This window comes from Dromiciops gliroides, chromosome 3, assembly GCF_019393635.1.
Source record: "Dromiciops gliroides isolate mDroGli1 chromosome 3, mDroGli1.pri, whole genome shotgun sequence".
In the NCBI taxonomy this organism is placed as follows: Eukaryota; Metazoa; Chordata; class Mammalia; order Microbiotheria; family Microbiotheriidae; genus Dromiciops; species Dromiciops gliroides.
The window spans coordinates 447,103,423-447,131,062 of NC_057863.1; the positions used below are offsets into that span (position 1 = coordinate 447,103,423).

The 27,640-nt window shown below is 39.8% G+C and overlaps 1 protein-coding gene across 9 annotated transcripts in view; it reads right to left on the reverse strand.

The window, feature by feature from the left end:
- B3GALT1 (beta-1,3-galactosyltransferase 1) overlaps positions 1-27,640 on the reverse strand; it is a 697,560-nt gene that overhangs the window by 32,729 nt on the left and 637,191 nt on the right. For all 9 annotated transcript variants that reach the window (XR_006355767.1, XM_043997933.1, XM_043997934.1 and 6 more), the window contains one exon: positions 24,421-24,572. The gene's annotated coding sequence lies outside the window, so the exon portion shown is untranslated. The remainder of the gene's footprint in view (positions 1-24,420; positions 24,573-27,640) is intronic.

Below are 27,640 nucleotides of genomic sequence, written 5' to 3' on the forward strand. Positions count from 1 at the left end.
CATCTATATATCTTGTCCCTGTCTTTTTTTTTTCAGGGCAATGAGGGTTAAGTGACTTCCCCAGGGTCACACAGCAAGTAAGTGTCAAGTGTCTGAGGTCAGATTTGAACTCAGGTCCTCCTGAATCCAGGGCCAGATGCTTTATCCACTGTGCCACCTAGCTGCACCCCACCCTGTCTTTCCATGTATATTTGAAACAGCATTCTGTTGTTTTTGTAGTAGTAATAGTAGTAATAGTAGTAGTAGTAGTAGTAGTAGTAGTAGTAGTAGTAGTAGTAGTAGTAGTAGTAAAGAATAGAAGGAACATAGATGTTCACTGACTTCTCAATGACTAAACCCACCATGACACACGAATGTAATGGAATATCATTGTGCTAAAAATGAATGGCAAATATGATAAATTCAGACAATCCCAGGGAAGACTTTTATAAACAGATATAGAGAGAAGTAAGCAGAAGCCAAACCATTTACATGATAACCACAAAAATGTAAAGCAAAACACAGACTTCCTAACTTTCATGAGTACAGTTAACTATCGTGAATTCATAGGACTGATGATGAAGCAAGCTTCCCACTTCTTGGCAGAAGACATCAGTATCTACATTATCAGTGAAGAACAAGGCATCCATTTTCAGATATTAGCAATGTGCTGATCTGTTTTGCTTGCCTGTATTTATTTGTTAGAAGGAAAAGTGTGTGTGTGTGGTCATTGGGAAGTAACTGATTTTTTTCAGGATCTCATACCTCTCTCTTTTCTCTTGCTAAGCACATGTTCTCTAGCTGTTTCTCCTTAAGACATTCAGAAATAATATTGTCTCTCATTTCAGAACTGAACTTATGTAACTTCAGTAAGAAGTATTTGGATTTAGTTAAGTATTTTTTAGCAGTATAGATTATCCATACCTCTCCAATGGACCCTGGCCACATACAGACACATAAAACACACACACACACACACACACACACACACACTCATCTGGCTTAAAGAAAATTCAGGAAATATGATGTAGAAGAAAAAACAATTCTAAGGTGACTATTTTTTCAAAAATTTCCAGGGGATGTCACCTGTCAAATATTTGAATTATTCTTTTCTGAATGTCTTTCTTAAACCATTTAAAAAAAATTATCTGACTTGATGTTGTGATAGGTCATTTGTGAGCACATCCATTTTGTTCTGTTATTGCCATAACGTGTAAATTGCATCTCTATGGAGTGACAAAGTGATGCAAATAATGCTCTTCACCTTGGGTTGCCATAGACACGACCATCACTTCCAATAGCTATTGTGCTTTGTTCTTTTGTGAAATCTCCTAACCAGATCCTTCACCTCACATCACATCCGAACTTGCTGTGATATTGTGTAACCCTTGGAAAGTTTTTGGGAGGCACAATTTCACCTTCCAAAATTGCTCTTCTGAGAAAATATCTTTAGAGATTTTGTTAAGTAGGATCTAATATACTTGAAAATTCTGTAGAGAGGCCATTTTGCTGCCAGATTCAAGAGGGTAAATTGCATCTTCAGGTAATAGGAATGATGTGAGGAATAACTAATTAACATCTCAAAGGCTCTCATAGTATAAAGTGCTTTATATTCACAGCAGTAGTATGGGGCTTCAATAGTCCTCAGGGTCCAAGTCACTCCCCCTCAGTTTGCTAGGCTCTGAGAAAGAGAGAGAGAGAGAGAGAGAGAGAGAGAGAGAGAGAGAGAGAGAGAGAGAGAGAGAGATGGAGAGAGACACACTAGCTCTTTCAAGATCCCAGGGGAAAGAGGACTCAGAAAATCCCAAGATCATAGATTTAGAGTGAGAAGGGACCAACTATCTCATTTTAATAATAAGAAAGGAAATGGATGCCCAGAGAGTGACTTGCCCAGGGTCATCTATATGGTTACTGGTGGAGGCAGGATTTAAATCCAGGTTCTCTGTTTCTAAATCCAGTTCTGTGTCTACTATACTTCCCTGATTAATAGTTGAGAGTTGAAGTTAATAGCGAGTGATTAGAGTTAAAATTAATTCTACTCAGGTCAGAAGAGTATTCTAACAATAGCAATAAAATAGTGAATGGATTGCCAGACCTGGAATCAGGAAGACCTGAGTTCAAATCTGCCCTCAGGCACTTACTAGATGAGTGATCTTGGGCGAGTCACTTAACTGCTTCCTGCCTCAGTTTCCTCATGGGTAAAGTGGAGATAATAACACCTATTTCCTAGAGTTGTTGTGAGAGTCAAATGAGATAACATTTGTAAAGTGCTTTGTCAACTTTAAAGAGTTTTATATATATATATATATATATATATCACTGTATATAAATAGCTATCATTATTATTATAAAAAGCAAAAGTATGTAGCATATTCAGGTAATGTAGCTGCTGTGCAGCAGCTATTCTGAATGTTAACCCCTCTGATCTGAAAAGGTACTCTCCAAATGGCATCATAGAAAGAATGCAGGACTTGGAATCAGAGGTCACTACTATAAGCCATGTCAGTGACCTTTGTTAGATTATGGAAAATAAGAAAGTTAATATTAGTAATTGTAGTGGTGGTTGTGGTGATTGGTGACGACGACGATGATGACGACAATGATGATAACTGGCAGTTAAGGCTTTAAGGTTTGCAAAACACTTTACAAATATTAACTCATTTTGTCTTCACTAAGACCCAGGGGATTAGAGAAGGGCAAATGTCTAGCTTTTCAGAAAAGAGAGCAGTAGAGCCAGTAAACTATTTAGCACAAGGTCACAGGAGAAAGGACTCAAAAAGACAGAGGTCACATTACTTAGAGCTACTTCCTTACCCGACTGTCTTCCAGAAATGTCAAACTTGCTTTTCACCAGCTAACGAGGGCATGATCTTTGGCCAGTCAATAATAGCAAGCCACTTCTCTAATTCCATCAAGGAGAACGTCATATCTTGTAGAGTGGTAACAAAGTGAAAATTCCTCTTTGCACACGAAGGCATTAAAACCTAATTGCCTGTTACCCTTTCTGTGAATTGGATTAGTGGGGGAGGGGGGTCAGGATAAATTAAGAATAGCCTGACCAATAGTTCTCCCCACCAATATCCTCTGTTCCCACTTCCCCCAGTTAAATCGTTTCTGTCCGCAGCAAATCAACTACGGGTTTTTTTTTTAAAATTTTTAACAATTTGTTCATATTCTTAATTCTTGGTAGCTCTCTAGTGACTTGGAGAAGCTAAAATCTTTTCATGCACTTTCTTCCATTGTTTGTTGTTGTTTTGGTCATATTCTTTTTGTTGTGTCTGACTCTTTGTGACCCCATTTGGAGTCTTCTTGGCAAAGACACTGGAATGATTTGCCATTTCCTCCCCTAGCTCATTTTACAGATGAGGAAACTGAGACAAATAGGGTAAAGTGATTTGACCATGATCACACAGCTAGTAAGCATCTAAGGCCAGATTTGAACTTAGGTCTTCCTGACTCCAGACTTGGCCTTTTATCCACCGTGCCACCTAGCTATCCCCAATCTCTCATTGTACCATACTATCTAATTGCTGGTCCTCCTTTCCCTTTTCTGAAAAGTGAAAATTTCTTCTTTAATCCTGTAGCAACTCTCCTATTTGCTATAATCTATCAGAGATCACTGACAGTGGCTCACACTACTACTGTGACCTTCTGACTTCAGGTCCCCAAATCCTATATTCTTTCTACTGCCTCTGGTAGTAAGGTAGGCTAGATGATAGGACAGTTTGATCAGTTTGGAAGTGGTTAATAGATTGGCCGTCAAAAGTAGTCATTAGGGGCAGCTAGGTGATGCAGTGGATAGAGCACCAGCCCTGGAGTCAGGAGTACCTGAATTCAAATCTGGCCTCAGACACTTAACACTTACTAGCTGTGTGACCCTGGGCAAGTCACTTAACCCCAGTTGCCTCACTAAAAAAAAATTCTTTTAAAAAAAAGTAGTCATTAATTGTTTGATGTCAATGGAAGTCAATGGAATAGTTGTTCACATTTATGTGCAACTTATAAAAGAATTATCTCATTTAGTCCTCATAATAAACCTGTTAGGGGGGGTGTCATTGTTATCCCCATTTTACAGATGAGGAAACCAAGGGTCACTTAAGTCACTTACCAAAGTCCATAGAGATATTGAATTTCTGCTTTGGGATTCAAGCCCATTGCTAACTGAATCCGGGTCCAATTCTCTATTCACTATGCCACATGATCACTACAAAGGAGGTTTCTTGTTTGACTCTTCACTACTGAATGTTTTTCTTTTCTTTTCTTTTTTTTTTGAGGGGCAGTGGGGGTTAAGTGACTTGCCCAAGGTCACACAGCTAGTAAGTGTCAAGTGTCTGAGGCCGGATTTGAACTCGGGTACTCCTGATTCCAGGGCCGGTGCTCTATCCATTCTGCCACCTAGCCGCCCTGAATGTTTTTCTTAACATGTCTCAAAGTTGAGAGGGATAGCTAACATTTTGGATGGCAGAGTCAGAATCCAAAAAGATTTTAACAGATTACAAAGTTGGAGCAGTGGAGACAGATGTAAAGCATTATGCTTCAGTTAAAAAAAAAATAATCAGGGTCAGAAAGATAAAATGGGAAGATATAGCTAGACACTTGTTCATTTGAAAAAACTGAAGGTTTTAGGGAAAATAATTGTTCAATAGAAGACAGTTGTGGAAGGTGTACAAAGTGAATGCAAACTTTGGTTGCATTAAATGAGGCCACCCTGATTTCCCTTTACCCATTTGTACCTATTCATATTATAGACATCCTTCAAGATCTAGTTCAAATGCTACCACCTCTATAAAGCCTTTCTTGATTTCCCTTGACAGAAATAATTAGTTCCTTATCAGATCTCCAAACACTTAACTCTCCTCTCACTTCTAATATTCTGGTTTATGGTCTATTGATCTTTGTATATATCTTGTCTCCACTACTAGATTATAAGGTCCCTGAGGGCAGGAACTTTACATATTTTTCTTTATAACCCTCAGGCTAGGCCAGTGCCTAACACATTGGTTGGGGGTTTAGTCCAAGACGTGATTTCATTGGTTCAAGGAACTCCTGAGATACGTAAAAAGAAGACAATATTTGCACTAACTACCATACAGAATTGTTGTGAGGAAAGCACTTTGTAGATGACTGTATAAAAATGAATTATTTTTATTATTGTTGTTGTTTTTTATCATCGTTATCAGGGTATTAGTATTATTATCAGAAAGCAAATTCAGAGAGCCAAGCTCAGTGTGGACTGCTAATCACCTACTACCCTGTTAATTATAATAATTAAGTATGTGAGATATCTCATTTTGCACTTACTAACATTTTTTATTCTAATGCCTTTTTTTTTTTAAAAAAAAGGAAGGAACAAGAAATGTTTTCTTAGTTATATAAGGAGAGAGTGGGAGAAAACAGAACATTTTGTATATATGTGTATATATATATATATATGTGGGTGTGTGCATTGTGTGTTCAGTCCTTGCAAGTCCAGCACAGTTTCATTCCTTGACTGACCTTTCTTTGTTTCTAATAGTTTTCTTGATCTTCCCTGGTCCCACACTCTCAGCATTCCCAGAAACACTTGTGATATGGCTTGTCGGAACTATGACTGTTCAAACAGATGACAATGGCCTTGGTTATATAAAAGCTTGTCCTAGAAACACCACCTATTTCAATTACTTGGTGTCATTGAGAGAAGGCTTAACAATAATCTGATGACTGCAGTCTCTGAAATCATACTTACTGTGCTGCTGACATTCATAACACCCTGACCTGGTTCATCAATCTGCCAGGATAACTTATGCTCCAACCACTGACAGCAATAGGGCAAGACTAAAGCAATCAAACTATAAGGTTTAGTGGTTAGCCATTCTTCCTCTGAATGTTCATCATGGCAATGGAAGTTGGAGGTCTGTTTTGAATGTCAGGGTGAATCATTTTCCTGTTTTGCCTCAATTCTTCCGCTCTTTTTATTTTGGAGTTTGTTCTAGAATCTGAATCCTCATCATCTCATTAGAATGTAAACTCCTTGAGGGCAGAGAATATTTCTTTCTTTTTTTTTTAATCTTTATAACCTGGGGCCCCAACTAAGTTCTTGGCACATTGTAGGCCCCGAATATATGCGTGTTTAATTGAATTCAATTGAACTGAATTTAATTGAATTAGAATTCTGTCTTTCCCAGGCATTAATTTCATATGCCTTAAGGATAGTATGATTAATATAAGAGATTCAAACTTGACAATCTCTGGAGTGTCTCAGGATGACTTTGTCAACAGCTTGCTTTGTTTGCTAGGGATTGGGGCATCTCAAGAGGTCATCTTAAAAATCCTTTCAGGCATTTCTTCGCTTGAGTGATTAGTGTTAGAACCTGCCAGGCAAGATTTCTGGAGTCTAACTGTACTCTTCTCCAGTCTTCCTTTCTGGCCCTTATCAGATAATAGATTATTATTATTATTATTTTGCCTTAGCTTACACAACTGTGAGGCGACCACAAGTAAAAGTCACTGTGGAAAAGGGGGACATGAAAACAGAAGTATCTTGGCTACATGTAGGTAACTACTAGATGTCAATTGAGTTTTATTGATGCACTAATTGTTAGGCACAATAGTCTTTTAATAGTTTGAGGTTTTTTCTCTAGAATTTTGTCAAAATGTACCCAGGACGGTCAATTACTAGTATTGTTTACTACACTGAGGTCAAGAGAATCTGCTCTAGGAAATTTCTGGAAGAATTGTAGTAGAATCATAGAGTTGTTGTATCTCAGTATGAAAGGGAACCTTGGAGATGATCTAGTCCAGTGTTTTCCAAAGAATGATTTCTTTTGAAAGCATTCTTGATTAATAGTCATTTAGCCTCTGTTGGAGCATCTCCAGGGATGGGGAACTCACCATCTTTTTTTTTTTTTTTTTAGTGAGACAATTGGGGTTAAGCGACCTGCCCAGGGTCACACAGCTAGTAAGTGTTAAGTGTCTGAGACCGGATTTGAACTCAGGTAATCCTCACTCCAGGGCTGGTGCTCTATCCACCATACCACCTAGCTGCCCCAGCTCACCATCTCTTAAGGTAGTCCATTCTAGGTAGCCAGGTTAGCCTCTTTTTTCTTTAATGTAGAAAATTTCAACAATACTCTGGTTTATGTAGCAATTTAGGATTGTTCCTCATGGCAGTAGCCTGTTGTTCTCTATTTTTAAAAAAGGGAGCCTGCTGCAGCTAAGTTTTGGCTGCATTGACTCTGACCAGCATGTTTATCTCAGCACCTAGATACTCATATAATGAAGAAGACCATATACTACTCAAACAATGGAGTGATGACTTCCCTCATCTCCTTCCCCTCCCCCACTCAAAGGTTGCTCTTGGCTTGGGCATTTTGAGAATCTTTCTTCTGTACTAAGTTCAGGTTTAGTGCCAGTTGGATTTTGGGAAACAAAGCTCTTTAGCACAATATCCCTCTTTTTTCATTAGTTGAGCTATGGAATATGATTCCTTGGCATGTAGAAAAACAGAAAGAATGCATTTTTGTTTTCCAAACTTTAGAATTGTTGACTATTAAAAACCTTGTTCTTCTATAGGGTAGGACATTGGGTATATATTCCAGGGATAGAGGTCTGAATTCTAACTCTTCTGCTACTGCTACTACTACTACTACTACTACTACTACTACTACTACTACTACTACTACTACTACTACTACTACTGCTACTACTACTACTGCTGCTGCTGCTCCTCCTTCTTCTCCTTCTCCTTCTCCTTTTCCTCATCCTCTTTCTTCTTCTTCTTCTTCTTCTTCTTCTTTTTCTTCTTCTTCTCCTCCTCCTCCTCCTCCTTTCTCTCTCTCTCTCTCTCTCTCTCTCTCTCTCTCTCTCTCTCTCTCTCTCATTCACCTCAGGCAATTCAAGAGCCCCTCTCAAGGCTTCAGTTTTCTCATCTGCAAAATGACCATTTTAACTGGGTGACCTCTAAATTACTTTCCAGCTCTAAATCGTCCTTATGATCTTGTGATCTTATTCTCCCTTCTTGACTAAGCCATGCCACTGAATCTCTTGGGCTATAGGCACACTAGAAGACAGGGGAATGGGAGAGGGTAAATGTGATGAACTCTGTAATGTCCTCATTTCATGGTTCTATTGCGGTCTGTCCTTTAGTGCCTAGCTGTATAAAGTTTTTACATCTATGAAATTATTTCCCTAATAAGGAAAAAATAGAAAAGTAGTAGGGCATAAGCAGAATCACCTCAGACTAAGATTCAGGTAAGAGTTCTGGCTCTGAACACATGCTGTCCACATAACCCTGAGCAAATTCCATACTTTCTGTGACCCCAAGCAACTCTCTAAGTCTATACATTGCAGAGAAGGGGCCATTATGCATTAGAAGGGGAAGTTTCTCACTGAGGATTCCCTACATTCATGAAATCACAAGACTCTTAAAATAAAATAAAAGGAAATGAAAACACTGTGTTTGGAGTTATCAAAAAATGCTAATATGCTGCTTGAAAATATTTGAAAACTTCATAATTCTGAAGTACAAAATTTGTGAGAGTTGTGGCCAAAGTTGTAGAAGGAATTCTGATTGAGGTTATGAAAATGGTAAAGAATCAGCCCAGTGAGAGCAAAAAGAAAAATATTGTTTCCCATGAAGGGTCACAGATTGAGAGCTGAAAGGTATGAAAGATGTCATCTTGTCCAGTACCATTATTTCACAGATGAAGAAAATGAGGCTTTGAAAAGACAAATAAATGATTTGCCCAAGCTCACAAAGGTAGAAAGCGCCAGAGCCAGGATTCAAAGCCGGGTCGTGCTTGATTCCAGACCAGAGCTCTTTCCATTGCCCTGGGATACCTCCCTTGGAATGCTGCTTTCGCCACCTGCTCTTTGCTGCAAAGGGCATCCAGGGTAGGTAGAGCCAGAGATTTTGAAGATTTGCTAGGTGGTGACTATCAATTATCTCGGCTTCTGTCAGTCCTCGTGCTGAGAATCTACTGTGTGCCATTTTTTGTTCTTTATAAAGCAGAGGGCAAGGAGTAACTTTTCATTCAGTGTTTTTATTTAAAGTTACATTAACATTCTCACCAAACCATACTCCATTCAAGTGTTAACGCAATCTGGCCTGAACCAAGTTAATAATCTCCTGTGCCTAATAAAGCAAGGAATAGAGGATGCATTCAGCTAGGGAAAGTCAACTGAATTTATATGCCCTCTCATGTCCCTTCCTTCCTTCCTTCCTTCCTTCCTTCCTTCCTTCCTTCCTTCCTTCCTTCCTTCCTTCCTTCCTTCCTTCCTTCCTTCCTTCCTTCCTTCCTTCCTTCCTTCCTTCCTTCCTTCCTTCCTTCCTTCCTTCCTCTCTCCCTCCCTCCCTTCTTTCCTTTTCTTCCTCTGATATATTCATAGCAGGAGAACAAGTACAGGAACAATGGTCCACAGGCTCATCCAGACTTCTTATGTCTTTATCTGGCTTGTGCTTTTCTAATTAGGAAACACATTGCAGGATATGAAGACTGGAACAATAACCCAGCGAACTTTCCTAGTTTGTCCCTCTCTTCTCCTATTAGGGGCAGGGAAGAAGCCAACAAGGGTCTTTCCTTCCTCATTAGACCTGTAATAGAATTCTTTGGCATCTTTCGCTGAGGGCTGGTACAAGTATGGTAATGCTTCAGTCTGTCTTCCCAGCAATTGAAGAATGGGAGAGCAACATATTTGTGATCAAAATGGCCAGGGGGGATTTTTCAGGTTGAAGGCATAATCCATTTATCAGCATTTTAAGATTTGCAAAGTGTTTTACATATGTTATTTTATCTGATCCTCACCACAGCTCTCTAAGGTAGGTGCTATTATTATCTCCACTTTACAGGTGAGGAAACTGAGGCCTAGTAAGGGATTTCCTTTGGGCCACATAGTTAGTCAGTGTCTGAGGCTAGTAAGTGAAGTCAGGTCTTCTTGACTCCAAGTCCAGAACTCTAGCCACTCCACCTTCCCCTCTTTTCCTCTTCCTCCCACTTTTTTTTTTTTTTGGTGGGGCAATGGGGGTTAAGTGACTTGCCCAGGGTCACACAGCTAGTAAGTGTCAAGTGTCTGAGGCCATATTTTAACTCAGGAACTCCTGAATCCAGGGCTGGTGCTTTATCCATTGCGCCACCTAGCTGCCCCCCCACTTTTATTTTCTTTTATTTTATTTTTTGGTGGGAGGTGGAGGGAGGCTGGTTCGTATCTTCCCCTTTACCCTGAAGCATATCAGCTTCTGTTCTCCCAGTTATAGGCATAGGGAGTTGTTTTATGCACTGAAAGATCAAGTGAATTGTACAGGGTCACCCAGCAAGTATGTGAATATGTGTTAGATGCAGGCCCTGACTCTAGGCAGCCCTGATTCTAAGGCTGCCAACACCCCGTCCTCTCTAAGCCAACCTGCTGCCTCTTTTCCCCTTACAATGAATACCCAATAGTAAGATAGATAGTATAGTGGGTTGACCATTGGACTTTGAGTAGGGAAGGTATGAGTTCAAATCTTGCCTCAGACTTACTCATTGTGTGACCCTAGAAAAGTCAACCTCAGGCTCAATTTTCTCACCTGTACTATTAGCAATTATTATAGATACAGATCAGAATAGCTGAACCGGTCAAATGGGAACCCACCAGAAAAGTTTTTATTCATTGTCACATGACAATGGGACAAGGGCATGGGTTGATCAATGCTCCTTGGCATCAATTAGAGGAGATTACCCTTGAATAATCTCTTTGGAAGGTCTCTGCTTTAGAAGACACATGTTTCCCAGAAGGCTACCTAGTCATTTAGCTGTGTGGTAATCGTGTAACAGTAATAGGAAGATCAGTCAGGATGAACTCTTTGATTGAATGACAGAGCTATAACTACCATAGGTTCCAAGGATTTTGCCTCAGGAAGACAACATGGGAGACTAAAACATGTTTGCTCTCTCCAAAACACCAGTGTGGGTGCTTCTTCCCTGCAGTGGTTGCTATGAACTATAGGACTATCAGAGGACTGAAACTAGAACTATCAGAGGACTGCATAGAAGTATCAAAGGACTGAAAAGCTATGGAGGACTCGCTGTGGAAAGGAATGTGAACCCTGTGATATTGTTGCCCTGGGGAAAGAATACTACCCTCACTTATACAGGTCGTAGACAGCATTCCACCTCTTGGATATCCATTGCCTTCATGGGACTTTTGGGGGAGGGGGTGGAAAGGATTGCTTTCCCCCACCACCAAGACAACATACTACTAGAGTGGACTGCCTCATGTACCAACAACACATGGAACACCTGGGATTAACTGAAGGAACAATGGAAATAGTAGTATTCATCAGCCTTGGGACATTCCTGAAGTCACTGTTTCTCCCTGAGCTCTTCAACTGAATTTGCCTTAGGTTCTTTCAGAAGTCCAATTGCAGCTCAATTGAGTGACAGAACAGCAATAAATGATGGACAAGTAAAATTGAAGTAAATGGAAGTAAAAATTGAAGTAAAACTTCTTAGCTCATTACACACACATGAATATGTAGACATGCATTTGTGTATATATATGTATATCAGGAAATTCTGCTTATAGACCTTTTCCACGTTTTAAATGCATGATCCTCTTTAGATAGAGAGAGCTGTTACATATAGGATTTCAAAATGTATATAAGTAGAATGGGTAAAAAAGGTTTACTACTTTGTTTTACAGATGGAAAGTAGGAGGTAGGTGTGTGTGTGTGTGTGTGTGTATGTATGTGATTAATCATTTGTGATCCAAGTCAAATGAGCAAGTGCAATCTGAGCCAGGACCTAGGTATCTAGCTGATGCTAGGACATATTATCTTTGTGAAAACAGAAAACACTTTTTTTCACACTTGGGGTTCAGCCACATTAGAAATCTGGCACCCTTTTCTGCTCCTTCTCTCAACAAACAATATTATAGTATCTAGAGCTGGCCCAGCATGTTATAGAGATCATCATAAGATGTTACTGACTATCCCTCTCTCCTTCCCTTTGTCTCTCTCTGTTTCTGTTTTGTATCTCTCTGCTTCTCTCTCTGCCTCCCTCTTTTCTCTGTCTCTGCCTCTCTCTCCTTGCCCCCCCATTGCCTCTCTGCTTCTGTGTGTGTGTCTTTCTGATTCTATTTCTGTGTGTGTCTCTCTCTCTTTGCCTCTCTCTGTGTCTTTTTCTCTGTGACCCCCCTCTATGTCTGTCTCTCTGTGTCTGCCTGTTTCTCTGTCTCTTTTCATTGTCTTTTTTAAAAGTCAAGGCTTCATCCATCTGCTGACTACATGTTTAAGGAGTCTACTGCACACACATTTACTCAGAAGACCATTGTGTGCCTAAACCTTCATGATCCCCGAGGGAGCTAACCTTTTGCAGATGTAGTTGGTCTATGAAGGTGCCATAAACATAATGATACCATTGCTGCCGCCTGGCTACCTATGTGGCTTTTTCTTAGGTTTTTAGAACGAGGCAAACTTTTGCCCTGGGAGTGGCTGATATCTCCTTAGTGGTCTAGGTTTATTTAATCATAGACTCGAACTTTGGGTAATAATCACAATGATAATAATGATAATACACTGTCCAGATTTTCAAACTTGACTCCAAAAAACTAAGCTAAGCTTATTTCAAATCAATGCTGAACTGTAAGATTGCAGAGTTAGAAGGCATAACTTCTTAGGAGGCCATTTCATTTGGCTAACTGCTTCCAACGAAGGTATAACATGAAAATCTTCATATTTCCAAGGAAGCTGCCCTGTTTCAGTGTTTGATCACTCTTACAGGAAAGAAGTTGTTTTTTTTCATAAAAACAAGAATAATAGGGGGCAGCTAGGTGGCGCAGTGGATAGAGCACCAGCCCTGGAGTCAGGAGGACCTGAGTTCAAATCCGGCCTCAGACACTTAACACTTACTAGCTGTGTGACCCTGGGCATGTCACTTAACCTCAATTGCCTCACAAAAAAAACAAAAAAACCCCAAAAAACCCCAAGAATAATAATAGCTAACATTTATATAGTGTTTACTATGTGCCAGGCATTGTATTAAAAGCTTTACAAATGATATCCCATTTGATCCTCAGAAAGACCCTGTGAGGTGGGTGCTATCGTTATCTCTATTTTACAGATGAGGAAATTGCCTTCATTCTGGATTTGAACTCAGGTCTTCCTAACTCCAAGCCCAGTGCTCTATCCAATGAGTCATCTAGCTGCCTCACATTTAGTATAAATCATTTTTTTAGCAGTTTAAGCCCATGTTCCCATCATTCTGTGGGAAGATGGAAGAAAGCTGATCGGTAGCCACTTTCCAATGGTGCTTCATTTATGTGAGGACAGTTGGTCAAGCAAGCCTTCAACTTTTCTTTCTACGGATGAAATAATCCGTTGGATAATCTGTCTTACTGTGTATGAGTAGTTTATAGGATCATAGATTTAGAGCTGGAAAGGACCTAAAAAGCCAATGAGTCCAACACTCTCATTTTGTAGATGTGGAAACTGAGGCACAGAGTATGACTAGGTCCACACAGCTGGTAACTTTTTGAGGTAGAATTTGAACTTAGGTCTCTCCTGACACCAACTCTGTAACTAATTCATTACACTATACTGCCTCTCAAAACAATTACTGAAGTGATGGGATAAAAATCCAGACCCCTAAAGACATTGTTATTGTGGTATAGTGGGAAAGGCTTTGGATTTGCAGTCGGGGGGAGAACTGAGTTCAATCTTCCGGCTCTTACTCTTAGCAGTTTTGTAACCTTTGGTACACCACTTTGGGTTTCAATTTCCTCATGACAGAGGGGGCTGTACTTAGACGATGCCTAATGTCCCTTGCAGTTCTAGTCTTCTCAGATGCCTTTCAATTTGCAAGTAGAAGAGATTACAGGGAGAAGTGGACTGATAAGTTATGCTTTCTACAACCATTTTGTTTGCACTGTTTAGCATAGAAACAATTCAGTGAACTCACCATATTTTGTCCAGAATTTTACATTTTTTTTTTTTGTCAGAGCCCTTGATTCTTTGCCCTTTGCTTTGGACAAATTAATTTTCTAGCTTGTGACCTCAGGCAGCACAGGCTGTGTGGGAGACCCTGACATCTGCCATGGAGTTTAGCCTCTAAGCCATAGGCTTGAAGGAAACATAGTTTCTGGGACAAGGGAGCCAGGAAGAGAAGGGTAATGAGTTTATTTTAACTTTCCATGAACAACAACAGCAGGAACAAATCCAGGGGCTGGCAGGGAGATGAAGCTAAGTGCCAAACTATCACTATAATTTGCATAATGTGTAATATAAGGTGTTGATTCATCTCCTATAAACAGGGGATTCTGGCAAGGGGAGGAGGCATTACAAATCTACTCTTCCCCAAACCTTAAGAAACTGACCACCCAGAGGATGAAGCCTTTCTGCCCCGTTAGGCTTACTTCCTCTCTACTTAGTCAAATGACTAATGGTGATAGGCTTATGTCTACTGGGGGCCTATAATGGTGCCATATGCTAACTCCTCCCTGCAAAAGAATGAATGGATATCAGGGAGGCTGTCGATTACTTCTTTTTTTGTGAATGTAGCTGTTGTAATGCAACCTTTTTCCACCCCTAAACTAGGGCTTTTCTTTTGTAGATTGGCTAGTTGGACATGTGTTCATAAAATGTTATGCTATCAGAATTGAGTAGTTTTGTGTTAATGTGATTGTCAAGTGATTGATTTTCTAATAGGCTATTTACTAGAGCTTGGGTATTCATCATACAGTTTGAGCTTTTAGAAATTGGGCAGACAGTGGTGTGAATACATGTAATGGTTTTTGCAAATGAGGAATGAAGGCCCAGTCCTTCTATTTTAGGGAAAGTCCTAACCTTTTAGAAGACTGCAGTGACAAGTGTCTCAAGTGGCAGCCAGAGTTAGAAAGGGAAATGCTATCAACATTTGTTACTGCAGCAGCTTCAAAATCTGCATCCATCTTTGGTGTCCAATTATTTTTTTGACAGTGGGAACATGCTGTGTGTCTTGATGAATTCTGTCTGGGACTGAGGGTAGAACTCTGGGTTCTATTCACTACTCTGGCCCTGTTACAAGACCACATGCAAGTAACTAACAAGACCTTAACAAGACCATGTGCAAGTAACTAACAAGACCTTAATTTCTGGATCTGTAAAATGGCAGTGTTAATATACCACCCAGAACACATTCCTGAGTTTTTAGTTCCTTTATGTATTGTTGTTGTTCAGTTGTTTCTGATTCTTTGAGACCCCATTTGGGGGTTTTCTTGGCAAAGATACTGGAGTGGTTTTCCATTTTCTTCTCCAGGTCATTTTACAAATGAGGAAACTGAGGCAAACAGGGTGAAATGACTTGCCCAGGCTCATACAACTTTAGTGTCTGAAACCAGATCTGAACTCAGGAAGATGTGTCTTCTTGACTCCAGGCCCAACACTCTATCTAGCTGCCCTCCTTTATGCATGCTTCATATTAATAATCCACAACCGTCAGGGATTAACCTCATGTAGAATAAATCCTGTTTCCCAATTTATGAAGAGCTTCTTCTGTTAATGAAGTCTTTCTGCTCTCCTGGAAAATTTGCCTTTTTACTGGCACTCTCTCCCATTTATGTTTTCTGCACAATCCTTTTTCCTTGCTCCACAACCTTATTACCAAATAGCTCAACATTGTCCATATCACCTTCTTTCTTCTTCCAATACCTCTTATTTTGACTGTTTCTCCACTTAACCTCTTCTAACTTTTACCTTTCAGATGACTCAATCCTCTTACTCTCTTGCTTTACCCACAAAGCATTTAGGCTCAAATTTCTGGATTTGAAAATTGTACCTCAATATTTAAAAATATTCAGAATAATGAATAAGTGACTTTAGTATTGTACGTATTCCAAAAATGCAGATTTGAGGAGAAAGTCAATGAATGCACAATTTAAAGTACAATTATATAGTAATTACTCAATTTTGCATGTGCACATGTAATATTCTCTATGGGTTACAGTCGACAGATGCCACAGCAGATGTACTTCAGTTAAAGGAGAATGTCCATTAGCTACACCAGCATTTGGTTTATTATCTTCAATAGTGTAGGATATGTAGTTCCTAAAAGGTACTACTAAACCATATATGATGAGGGATCCCAAGTCATCACTCCAACATGGACAGGTGCACAATGATAAGTGTATATGTAACATGGGTATCTTGGCCTATGAAAGCCAGTCCTTGGAGCATTTATAGATTACCTCCCCTGCCTTCTCACTTTCAGGCCAATCAAGCACATGGAAATTTGAAGGGAGGGGATTAGTTTCAGTCACCTGTTAGTAAGTGTGTGTGATGACAAAAAGCCTTCTAATTGACTACAGAGTTGGAAGGACAGAGGCCTCAGGGATTGCTGAACCAGAATTGAATGGGTATACAAAAAAGGCAATTCACCCCTTTCTCACTCTACTCTCTTTGGGAGTATGGAGGTCCCAAGAGCTGGGTGGCAGCTCCGTCTTCTACTCAGTCATGGTATCTGTGAGCATATGATCACTTTAATTTCTTTTTTATTTATTTGTTTGTTTATTCTTTCCTGATCTTAAGCAAATGAATATTCTGAGATGGAAAAATCGAGGAGACCTTGTGTGTTTGGGAGATTCAGATACCCCATCAGAAGTCTCTTTAGTGGTCCCAACTAATGGAGGTAATAATAGTGGCCATGAGTGGTACTGACTGATTGAAATGGAAGCAAATAAAGGAAGATGTGGAAGGAAGTATTCTGAGAATATCAGCAGCTTTAGAGAATGTGATGTCCCGAAATGGGGAGAATTACTGGCTATGGGCTCTAAATAAGTACAGATACTCAGAGCCCAGCAGAGAGGTATTCTTTTTTTTTTTTTTTTTTTTTTTTTGGTGAGGCAATTGGGATTAAGTGACTTGCCCAGGGTCATACAGCTAGTAAGTGTTAAGTGTCTGAGATCGGATTTGAACTCAGGTCCTTCTGACTCCAGGGCCGGTGCTTTATTCACTGTGTCACCTAGCTGCCCCCTAGAGATATTCTTAAAGGGAATGTTATGGGCACTACACAAAGGGAGAAAAATACTTTCAGGGCCAGGAGAGGGCAGTACTCCTTTGCTATACATGTTCCCAGATGTGCCACACTACTACTATATTTTATACTTGTACCCACTTACCTTTCACATGGACTCTGAGTGTATCTGGTAGAAGATTATACCTCCAGAGTTTTGGGGGAAATGGAATATAACAACTATTCTTACTTTTTTTTTCCTCAGCAAATCTCTTTTCTAAAAGCTGATGGAGTCAACTGGTTCATCATTAATGGGTAGCTCACTGGTGGGGTCTCAGGAACAACAGTACTAAAACCATAACAGAGGATAATATACTTGTCCTTCAGGGGACCAAGCCTGCTAGTCCAAGTACAGATTGGGGAAAGAGCTCAGAGGGAGTGCTCCAAATAAATTTGGAGGTTCTATTTTAAAGGACACCAATGAATATTGAGCCTTTTAAGATTACTATGTGTACAACTGATTGACCAAGTCACTCATAGGCAATCGATAATAAAATTTTAGATCTCATTCATCTAATTCATTTTAAAAATGAGGAAAATCAGGTTCAGAGATATTAAGTGACTTGGTCAATGTTATATAACTAATAAATGAATGATAAAGCCTAGAGTAAAACTGAGGTTTCTTCATAATAGTCTAGTGCATTTTCTTCTCCAATCTACTCTATTCCTCATTATTCTACTCTTCTTCATTTCTTTCCTCTCCATTCCTTCCCACTTTTCTCTAGTTTAATCCTTTCCATTCTACTTTAGTCTTCTCCATTCCACTCCTCTCCATGCCACTTTTCTCCTCTCAACTCCACTCCTCTCCAATCTAATCCCCTCCCCACCTCTTTACTCTACTCTACTCCTCTCCACTCTACTTCAATTCTTTCTACTCCAGTTCTCCAGTTCAATCCATTCTATTCTTTTCTACTCCTCTCCTCTCTACTCCACTCCTCTCTAATTCAAACCAATCCAATTCATTCCAATGGAAAGCTATTAAATGTAAGCCATTATGCTAGGTGCTATGGATAAAAAGACAAGGTTACATTCTACTGTTAGGAATACAACGTTCTAAAGAGATAAGTATATTTCATGCTGCCTCTACAACTATTTAATTCTATCAAAGAATCCATCTGACTGATTCTTTGAATTGGCTGATTGCTCAGTTACTTAGTATGGTCAAAATAGTTGAACTGATTGTGTACGTGGACATCATTAAAGATTTATATATGTAAGTATGTATGTTTTATAGGATTCATTTTCACATCAATACTTTCAGATTGATGCAATGTGGAGGATTACCAGTCACATCCCTAGTCTTTTGATCCAAATCTATACAAGTCTATACCATTCAATAAGAGTTAAATACTTGTCAGGATAGTCTGCTACATTGGAAAAGAGCAGTGGCTTGGAGAACCTGGGATCATATTCCAGCTCTCATACTGCCTATGTGACTGTGGGCAAGTAATTTAATCTTCCTGAGTCTCAGTTTCCTCATGTGCAAATTAAAGATGGTCTCTGAGGTCCCCTTTAGCTTGATGGCATACTATAGTCTTATGATCCTAATATTTGTGATTTCATCAGTGTGGATAGTTCCTCCACCAATATAGAAAGATAAATACTTTACACCTCAGGAGATGGTTTTATGAATGCTATGACCAAAAATAATTCATCACTTGACAGCCCACCTTCTAGAAGGTGATGAGCTTCTTGGCACATAACATCTGTCCTCAGATATCAGATATATTGTCTGTCCCTGGGCCTGTTTTGGAAGGCTTTTTAGATTGATATGACCTGCCAAAGCTTATACTGTGCTCTCAAAACCTTCGAGATGTCAGGACCACCTCCATGTTACGGTGAGGAGGCATTGGAAGAGGGCTGCTCCTCCTTGCATGTGCTATTCCTTCAGACTTTGAACTCTGCCTCCCCATTTAGAATTATGACGTTTGTGTAGCCATCATTCTGCTAACTGGGTTCTCTCCCTGGCCATGTCTCCTTACTGACCAGATCCTTGATGTCCATTTGGTCTAACTGTAGAAATATCCTTGTTTCTACTCAAGGCCCATGTAAAAGAAACAAAATAAAGTAGAGCCAGGTCATGACTATGGTGCCTGAGGCCATAATTAGATTCCTAAGAGGAGTCATGCTATGTTGTTGCTAAAGCTATTAAATGCCCATTTTACTAACATGATGTGACCTCCATCTATCACATTTTTTCCCCCTGGGCATTTTACTTGTTTGGAGCAAGTTTCTCTAGAAGGGCTTTATTCATTAACCCACAAGGCAGTTCAAACACAAATTGGACATATGCCACTGTTGTTTGGTGGATAACCTTTGCTTTTACCAATGATTTGAGAAGCCATTCTGTAGTGATTGAGGAAAATGGAGTCTGTGAGTGGGAAGTCACAGCTGCTGAAGGATCTCACATAGGCACCAACTGCCTATTAGACATGACTATCTGGATGTGCTAGAGACATCTCAAATTCATCCAAAACTAACTCATCTTTCCCCACAAATTTCCTTCTTCCAGACTTCCCTATTTCTGCCAAAGGCACCATCATTTTTCTAGTCTCCCAGGTTTGAGACCTCAGCAAAATCCTTAATTGTTCATTTCTCTTTACATAGCTAATCAGTTGCCAAATCTTATTTCTATCTTCACAACATTTCTCTCATCTTATCCCTTTTCTCTGCTCTAGTAAGTGACCAACTTAGTTCACCTTTCACCTAGGTTACTGCATTGGTCTCCTAATTGGTTTCTTGCTTCAAGTATCTCCACTCTAGTCCAGTCTTCAATACAGCTACCCAAGTGGTTTTCCTTAATTGCAGATCTGACCATATCACTCTCCTACTCATTCAACTTCTTTGGCTCCCTATTGTTCTTTGGCTCCCTATTGCCTTCAGGATAAATTATAAATGTCTCTGAGTGGCATTTAAAGCACTTTGCAATATTGTTCCAACCCAACTTTCTAGCCTTATTATACATTACCCTCTTTCCCACACTTTAGGATCCAGCCAAATTGGCCTATTTCTCACACAGGATTCTCCATCTTCTTTTTTTCTGCACTGGCCATCTGCCATACCTGGAAAGCATTACCTCATCATAGAATCCTCCTTTTCCTTCTTTATCCGCCCCTTTCTCCCTGTCAACCTCTGGTGCTCTCCCCCCTCAGCCCGCCATGGTAAAGAAGAAAAAGCGCTGACTCCAAAAACAGATATGCCTATGTTTAAACCCCACCTCTGATGTTTATTACCTGTGTGACATGCGAAAGGCACTACTTTACTTCCTAGGGCCTCAGTTTCTTCATATGTAAAATGAGGAGGTTGGATCAGATAACCTCTAGATTCCTTCCTGCTCTTCTTACCTTTTATCTTTTGTCTCTCTATCCCTATTTCTCTGCATTCTAAAATAAAATTGAGATGGTTTTAATACTTTTTTGGGGATGGGCTTATTTATGCCTCTTTTTCTATTAATAAGCAATAAATATTGCCCTCCTATTGTTAGGAGAAACTCAGGCACTAATGTGGAAATATAAAATAATTAGAGGGTGTACTGGGTGTGAATTTTAATGTCATGGAAAACTCTATTTTCAATACTGTGCTAATTATAGGGTGAGGCTGAATGAATGGAAGCTATACAATTAACATAGCATGGCTCATTACAACCAGCTCTGAGTTAAGGCTCTTTTTGAATACATATAGCTTTAGTATTAATGATGATCTATCATTATTAACAATGTGTATCACTCACCGGCACCCCTAGAGATCTTTTGGATATGTAAGGATTAAGAACTTGTGTGACTGATCTGAGGATCGTCTTCTTATACCTCACTCCTCACCGTATACCCTATAATCCAGTGACCCTGGACTCCTTGGTGCTCTTTGCACAAAGTACTCCAGTACCAGACTCTGGGTGTTTTTACTGGCTGTTTCCCATGCTTGGAATAGTCTTCCTCCTCATCTCTACCTTCTGGTTTCCCCAGCTCCCTTCAAGTCCCTGGGGAGCCTTTCCCTGTATCACTTGATGCTGGTGCTTTCTCTTTGTTGATTGTCTCCAATTTATCCTGTATATATCTTGTTTGTATAGAGTTGTTTTTCCTGTAACCTTCAGTATTAGACTATGGGCTCCATGAAACCCCATACAGGAGTTGGGATTTGCCTTTCTTAGTATCCATAGCCCTTGGCACAGCATCAGGCACATAGTAGGTACTTTACAAAAATTAGTCAATTGACTGGCATAAGAGGAGACCCTGATCTTCTTATGATCTCTCTGACCTCAGTGAAAGCCATTCAAGTCCCTAAAACTGTCTTCAGAATGAATGAATTTGCAATGAGGACTCAAAGTTATAATAACCATGAATATCCAAGGATAGTTTGAGGGCTAAAGTCAAGGAAGTAGTAGCTTAGCAGTCAAATCTCCAGAGGGCTGACTCAGTTCTTTTCTCTTTCCAAGTAAGATAAAGTGCATATCATGCACTTTGCTTTATGCTGAGGGTGTTAGACTTTTTGGTTTCTCTCCTCTCCCTACCCACCCACCCTCACTTCCAAAAAGATCCTAAGTACCAAAATCCATCTTTCTTCTCTTAGCATTAAAGATCCCATGACATTTCCCATAAAAGCAAGGATTTCCCCCTCTGAATTCTCTGCAAGAATTTTTGAAATCAATCTGCATAAGCCCAGAGTTCCCCAATCCTTGGGCTCAAATACTGCCTCAAACAAGTCCCAGATAGCCCTGGGTATGTCTCTCAACCTCTCTGGCTTCAGTTTTATCATCCACAGAAGGAAACAATTGGAATAAGGTTCCCTCCAAGACTAAATTTGTGACCTAAAAATGTGACTATATGTATCTCATTCAAATGCAAAGTCATTGAGGCAGACTATCCTAGGTCCTAGCATATCTAGGAATTTCCTTTGTACTTTGAAAGAGGGGCATGTGGATCCTAGAATCACAGGTCTTGGTTAGGAAGGGATTTCCAAGGCTTTGGGTATTTTCTTTTTCTTTTCTTTTCTTTTCTTTTCATTTTTTTTTTTTTTTGCGGGGCAATTGGGGTTAAGTGACTTGCCCAGGGTCACACAGCTAGTAAGTGTCAAGTGTCTGAGGCCGGATTTGAACTCAGGTACTCCTGAATCCAGGGCTGGTGCCTTATCCACTATGCCACCTAGCCGCCCCCTGGGTATTTTCTTTAGCTGCTCCTCATGCTTGGAACACCTTTCCTCCTCTGCTCAGACTACTGACCTCCCTGGCTTTTTTTAAGGCCCAACTAAAATCCTGCCTTCTACAGAAAGTCTTTCCCAAATCCTCTTAATTTCAGTGCCTTCCCTCTGTTAATTATTTTCCTATTTATCCTGTACAGAGCTCGCTTTATATAATTTTTCTTTGTATGTTGTCTCTCCCATTAGATTGTAAGCCCCTTGGGGGCAGCTAGGTGGCACAGTGGATAAAGCACAGACCCTGGATTCAGGAGGAACTGAGTTCAAATATGGCCTCAGACACTTAACGGTAGCTGTGGGACCCTGGGCAAGTCACTTAACCCTCATTTCCCCGCAAAAAAACCAAACAAACAGAAAACCACAAAAAAACTAAACAAACAAGATTGTAAGCCCCTTGATGGCAGGGACTATCTTTTGCCTCTTTTTGTTTCCCCAGCTTAGTGCAATGCTTGCATATAGTAGGCATTTATTAAATATTTGAAGTGCTTTGAAACTATAAAACAGTATTTAAATAAGAGCTATTATTATAGCTACATAGTTTAGATGTCATGAATTCACAGATATGAAAGGGACCCTAGAGAATCCAACTTTCTTGTTTTACATATAAATACACATTCACAGAATTTAAGTGACTTTCTCAAGGTAACATTGCAATTTAGTAGCCAAACCAGGATTAAAACTCCCAGTAGAGTTCTATCCCATTCATTATATCACATACTCCTAGAAAAACTAAAGTCATGTTAATCCACTTGATGTCCTTTTGTATATGCAAGCATGCATTTGTGAGTGTATGCATGTACACATGTATTATTTATTCATGTGTGAACACACAGGTATCTGCATGCATAGGCATGTACACATGTGTGCACACATGGGCAGATAGGTATATTTATGCACACCTACATATATTTATAAATATGCATAGATAAGTTTGCATGCATGTGTGTGAGTGTATGCATGTATGGCCCAAACCTGTGATTTCAATGGTATTAGGAACTCCTGGTGAGGAAATACTCTTTACTTATGCAAACCAACAACTGTTCCATGCCTTACAGTCTTAGAAATATGTCTGGGGACATTGAGAGGCCAAGTTACTTAAGTTATACGCTTAATATGTGGGTCAGAGATGGGACTTGAACCCAGGTCTTCCTGATGCCGGTCCCACTTTATCCACTACTTCATTATGCTTCTTGGCTATGGTATTAAGGAAGGGATATCCTAGAGTCTGCTTGTCTGAACTCTCTGAAAGCCAATTGTTAAATTTTCAGCATGATCATTTGTAATTTGAAAATCATTGTTTTGTTAATTGTCTAGACTTAAGATAGTGATGGAGAAAATGTTCATAATGCAGATTATACTTTAATATGTGTCCTGTTTTTTTTGAGAGCTAGTTGTTAAATATTTACCATACAACTCTGTATTTAGGGGAATTCAAATGCAAAGGAGATGTTGATGGGTAAATGGGGATTATGCAATCTACAGTCTGCTTTTTATTGGTTTAAATCTCTACATTTCACATATTTGAAAGGGAACTGTTTATTTTTGAAGCTTTCAGTACTTAAAACATTGTTTTCGACTTACATAAGAATGACCAAAGTACAGTAGCTCTAGAACAAGCTCTTTTTATTTCTTTTTATTTTTTTAAGGGCAATGAGGGTTAAGTGACTTGCAGAGGGTCACACAGCTAGTAAGTGTCGAGTTTCTGAGACCAGATTTGAACTCAAGTCCTCCTGATTCCAGGGCGGTGCTTTATCCACTACACCACCTAGCTGCCCTCTAGAACAAGTTCTATAGCAAGCTCTAGAACATTCTATCAAGAATGATTCCCAAATCAATTACATGTGGCCCTGGTGAAACCAAATCCAACTAGAAATCCTTAACAAAGAAGACTTTTCCTTTTTCTTTTTAACTTCTGAGTATTTCATTCTAAGAAGGGATAAGAAAGGCTACACCTAAAATCAGTCAAAAATTTCATTGACAACTGCCTATATAAATCAAGAGAAAAGTGAGTACCTATTAAAATATCCATTTTTTCCTGTGATCATTAAGTTGAAAAGGCTTTTTATTCTAACCTCCTACATTCACCTGTTAGGTCAATGTCCAAGAAGAGAGAGAAACCTTTTTTCTTCTCCTTTCTCCTTATCCCATCTGCTATTCTTCTAGAAGGCTGAACTTGAATAGTTTCTGATTCTAAGGAATGAGTCATTTTCACAATGGCAGACCAGATAAATTGACCAGAGCAATCTGATCCTACCTGTTTTATGGAGCATGCCATGTCCTCTTTCTTTTCACTTTTTGCGTTGTATACAAAGTTCAGTTTTCATCTGCCTGAGGGTGAGAGTAACTCTGGAGGGGACTTAGAGGAGAGTGCCAAAGAGACGTTGTTGCTCAGTGAACAGGAGAATCCTAAGGGGGACAAAATAGAGAGAACTTTGAGAACAAATGAAATTACTAAGATCTGTGAAGGAAAATACAGAATACTGTTACTTAAAAATTTTATTTGGTTATAAGGCATGTACATATGGCTATGGATGAAAAAAGACTGGACAAAGATAGCATAGGATCAGACAGTTAAAAAGAACTTTAGAGGTCACCTATCCCATATTATCCTGTTCACCAGATTTAACTATTAAGACCATGGAAGACATAAACATAGTATTCATTCATTCATTCATTCATCCGTTCATTTATTCATCTGTTTATCCATCCATTCATCTATCTATCTATCTATCTATCTATCTATCTATCTATCTATCTATCTATCTATCTATCTATCTATCTATCTATCTATCCATCTATCTACCTTGCCCTCAATGAGCTTACATTCTTAGGTGTGTGGTTGTGTGGGGCATTCATGAGCACTAAGGAAGGTAGGAAAGGACTATTCTGCTTCCTGATGGGATGAAGTAACATTATATAGAGCTATATGTTTGTTCTTTAGCCTTCTCTTTAGTCTGTCTTGACAGCTAAATAAAAATACTGCCAGATTTCACATTCAAATAGCATTTCCTGGTTTTCAAAATACCATCTCTATTCTATGAGATGGGGAGTATAAATATTATTCTTATTTTATAGATTCTATTTAACTCAATTAGATAAGTGTTTACTGAGCACCTAATATGTGCCAGGCACTGTGCTGGTTCCAGAGATACAAAGAGAAAACAAAATAACCCCTTCCTTTAAGGAGTTTACATTCTTTGGAAAAAAGCAATATGTCCATTGATAAGCAAATACAAAGTAATTTCAGCGAAGAAGGAGGAGAAGGGAATAAATGTGTATGAAGTTTCTACTATGTGCCAGACACCATGCTAAATGCTTTACAAATTTTATCTCATTTGATTTGACATTGAAATAATTGAGGTAGGCAGTGATGTTCCCAGTGTTATACATCTAGTCAGTGTTTGAGGCTACATTTGAGCTCAGGTCTTCCTGACACCAGGCCCAGAAATCTATCCACTGGGGTAACTAGCTACTCCAGGGAAGCATTAACAACTGGAGAAATCAGAAAAGGATTTCTGTAGTAAGAGACATGAGCTGTGTTTGAAAGAAGGTAGGTATTCCCTGAGATGGATGAAGCATGGCTCTTTAGAAGAATTCCATTCCAGGCATGAGGAATGGCTTATGGAAATGTTATGGGTCTGGGGTACCTCAGAAGTTTTCTGGGGGAAATCAAGGAACCTTCTCCTTGAAACTAAACCAAAGGACAGACACACCTAAAGACATAAGCAGCACAGGATCTGGACTGAGATGACTCCAGGACCACCACCCTTCATTCTAGTCTCCTCCATTACTTGAGGAGATAAGCCTATTAGGTATGGCTGCTGCCAAAGTGGTGGGAGGGGACAGAACAACCACCCCTCACCAGACTGCTTCCAACCCACCACCCAATAAGGCACATTTCATCCTCATTTGGGTGGTCACGTCATCTAGGCCCTATAAAAGGGTTCTCCCCAGTCTGGTTGGGGGAGAAAAGTTCTAAACTTTCCTTCTGGCCAGTTTCTCTTGTACCAAATAAAACTGTTCTTTTATTTCTAACTAGGACATGCGCAAGAGTGGAAATCTTTACAGAGGAAATCCTAAGGACTCACACTATTTCCCTGTCTCCTGCTCTAGGAGAAAAGTATCTCAGAGAGCCATGCCTCTGTGCCATGCTTTCTCCCCATAAGAAGAAGTACAAGGATTTCTCTCTTGGTTTCCTTTCCCTAGCCCCTAAATAAACTATTATTTTATTCTAATTGGATTTGTGTGCAAGAGGGTGTAATTCTTTAAAGAGGAATTCCTAAGAATCCCTACCCCAACCCCCTACCAATTTCCCTTTAACATAATTTTGGCACCCAATGAGGTAGTGCACAGGATCTTCCTCTCTTCTCACCATACTGCATCCTGAGGTAAGAATGCATTTTGTATAATCTCTCTCTCTCTCTCTCCCACCTGACCCTTTCAAGTGCTCAACTTTTCCACATGACAGGCAGTGAAGTTACCCTTCCTCGCGAAAAGCTTGACCTAACATCTAAACCACGTTCAGACCATTGGATTTATCTGGGTACAGGTTTAAATAGCCTTAGGCCCATGGAGCAGAGAGTAAACATTCCAAAAAATTCTCCTTTGGGGTGTATCCTAAGAAATTGGACTAAATTAGATCTTATGAATTTGAAAAAGAAATGCGTGATCTGTTATTGTAACACTGTTTGGCTGCAATATTATTTGGAATAGCAAGAGAATTGGCCTTTATGTAGAACTCTTAACTACAATAGCATTTGCAATTGGACAAGTTTTGCAGGCATTAAGGGAAATGGACAGAGATTCCATACATACTGGACTTTATGGCTTTCAGCCATAAGTCAAAAGGAAAGGAAAAGAACAGAATATGCCCAGCAAAACCAACTGAATCTAAGGAGGCTATTGATAACCCTAAAATGCCTCCTTCCTTACAGGAATTCAGTGATTTCTTAGATGACTTCCTTCTGCTGGTAGGAAATCACCACAAGTCCATGCGATTAGCTAACCTTTCTAGAGCACCCTCCTCTGGGACTCCATCCCCTCAGGCTCCTCCCCTTCATTCCCCGCCTGTTCTTCCCTTCTCCAGCCCCTCCACTATACCCTTCCCTACCAAGCCCTCCAGCTCATCCAAGCCCCTGTCACACTCAGAGCACACTCTTCTATTTTTCCCACTCATCAGTCATATTTTCTTCTTCCTATCCAATATGTTCACTATTCTATTTCTCCTGTGCAGCAGCAGCTCCCGTCTACTTTCCTTGTTCCCATTTCCCCAGTCTCCTTGCCCCCTCCCCACCAAATCTACCAGCTGCCCTGGCTACTCCACCCACTCCTCTGATTCTGCCTCCACCTGACCCTCTGCTGGCACCTATACCTATTCTATCAGCCCCCATGTTCCCTTCCCCACCTGTTTCACACGGGTCCCTACCAGAGTTTTCTACAGCTCCTCTGCTTCCATTACAGGAATTTCCCATTGG